This window comes from Trachymyrmex septentrionalis, unplaced genomic scaffold (assembly GCF_001594115.1).
Source record: "Trachymyrmex septentrionalis isolate Tsep2-gDNA-1 unplaced genomic scaffold, Tsep1.0 scaffold83, whole genome shotgun sequence".
NCBI lineage: Eukaryota > Metazoa > Arthropoda > Insecta > Hymenoptera > Formicidae > Trachymyrmex > Trachymyrmex septentrionalis.
The window spans coordinates 801,050-803,887 of record NW_017306018.1 but is presented as its reverse complement, the minus strand read 5'-3'; positions in this window follow the sequence as shown (position 1 = coordinate 803,887).

Below are 2,838 nucleotides of genomic sequence, written 5' to 3'. Positions count from 1 at the left end.
TATATAAATGAATAATTAATAATGGGCGAGATGTCCAATATCTAAAAACGATTTTTAAAATAACGAGAAAATTAAATATACACATTCGTAACTACATTTTTGTCAAAGCAATCATCGAAAAATAAGCAAATTATTTGTATAAAACTTAAATTTATTTACTTAATTATTTGGATTTAGAATAATCATTATATATTCATATTAATCATACTAAATTTCTATTGTCATTAAGACAGTCTATTTCTAACATTATTACTAGTGGGAGAACATTTAGTAAAATTAAGAAATCAACCAAAATTGTATCTTAAAATTTAGCAAAATTTTGAATTAATTTCGCAACTTGTCCTTAAAATATATAGCTAATTGTTATTGGCAAAATTATTACTTCCAGAAATTGACGAGAAAACCCGGGATTATAATATCGATCCTGTACAAGAATCTCCAACGGGACACCAAATTAAACTTTGCGAATGGACTTTACAGAAAGCGATGAGGAATAATTCTTCATGATAAAAATAATTTCGACTTTCTACGCATTCATCTTGACGCGAGAGACAGCAATGTCATTGCATATAATAAATTAATCGCTATATACTTATAATTCTATAATGGTAAAAATATAAATGTCAAAAAGCAAGATGTTAATATTTAACCATTGACTCAGTCAAAGCTCCAATCTTTACTGACTTATTTAATAAATTTGTATATTAAATACGAAGAAAAATCGATTATTCTAAACATAAAATTTTTAATTAGAAATTACTCAAAAATATGAATGACTTTCTGATGTTCAAAATAGAACACCAATTAAAAAAAAATTTCAAAATAAAATAATTGTCAAACTTGTTAAATTATTAAACAATTTTTATCATCGTATATTCACCGATTTCATGTAATTTACATCAATAAAGTAACAATTTGATTTACTATGACAAGATAAATGCTATCTGTATTAAATAGATATTCAGTATAGATATATACATTTTAATAAATGTATAATTTATTAGCAATCATTGTGCAAATTACAAAAGTAAATATGATGGCATTTATTTAGATAAAATATGCATACATTTTTTATTTCACGTACTTAATACTATTATACATATTATTACTATTATATATTTATTTGTAATAAAATTAATTACAATATTAACGCGTTACCTGTACATGTATAGAATTTTCCAAAAAAAATGTAATTTCAGGGGAGCAGAAAATTCAACGAAATTTAAAATTAATTTGATTTATTTTCATATTTGATAAAATTGAACGGGATGCTGATAATTAAATAAAATTTAAAATTAACTTAAAATTTTATTCAATTTTTAATCCTCCCTTTCCAATTATCAAGTATGTACACGTGTAATGTCTACGTGTCCCTATCTACATATTATATAGTTAGATTTATTATAGGATATTTTTGGTTCAATCATAATAATTCTTTATTTTTAAAATAACATTTAATTACCCGATCGAAATTTATTCAAATGTCATTTAATTTGTAACAATTTAATTTTTTAATTTAAAATTGAGTTTATCCCTACTTCTCCATACTTATTGTCTCTATCTATACAGTCTCTATCCATACTTATCATTCTACCTACCCGTGTATTTTCATTTATTCGTATCTCTTCACCTATTTCCACCTTCTCTACCCGTGTATTCCTAAATTACTTCATAAATGTGTAATAACATCACGAATACATTAATGGCTGTAAAAAAAGCAACTTTACAAATGTAAAATTCTTCAATATGATGTTCCTTGCTTTAGATTCCTTATGGATTTAAATGTATAAACCAATCACATATTGAAGAATTTTACAATATTTGTAAAGCTGCTTTCTCTGCTGAACGCAGCTGATGCCTAACCATGTCCTATCGCGTATTGATGAATTCAGGGATAACTTAATCGCGATTATATTAAATAAATAAGTAATAAATAATAATAATTAAAACACACTTTTAATCTTTAAAATTTTAAAAAATTAACAAATAACAGGGCTAATGAGAGTCAGCGCGGATAATCAATTTGCGCTTGATTAGCAACGCTGGCTGTCACTAGTGCTGTTGTTTATTAGTTATTTTTATATTCTAAATAAGCAATATTTCAAAAAATATAAGAACTCGCAATTTGCGAGCAAGTTACCCTCCCGAATATTCAGTTTATCTTTACACGCTTAAAAAAAAATTTGTTCCTCTAACTAAACATATTTAGTCGTTTGCAGATTTGGTTAATTCAACAAATTTTTTTTAATTGAATTTAACCGTAGTCTGCTTAACTTTGAACAGTCGTTAAGCAGACTATGGTTAAATTTGATTAAATAAAATTTGTTGAATTAAACCAAATGCTGTCTCCAAATAACTAAATGTATTTAGGCCCTAAAAATCGAATCTTAAAAAGACAGATAAGATTCACCAAAGAATCAGGCATACATAACTAAATTTATCTGAATAACAACATGATATCAATCAATTTTAACTTGTTCATTTTAAAGAAACGGATGTATGTATGCAATGCTATACACATATGTGACCGTATATCGTTATTAAATTTATGCATATATGTATTCAAGTACATAATATACTAATAAAATTAGTACATACATCCGTTACCTCAATAAAAATGTTGATTTATCACTCACCGACCCGATGCGCAACAGTGGAGTTACATTTACAATGTCGCTACGATGATTCTGTAACAAATAAATTAAAATTCAAATTAAAACAGAGTAAAGAAATAATCATTACTTCAAAAAATAATTGCTATATGAACGCATGCAGTTTGCTGAAAAATATTGTAAGCATCGAATTTTGTATCCATTGTTTAATTAGATATAAAATAAT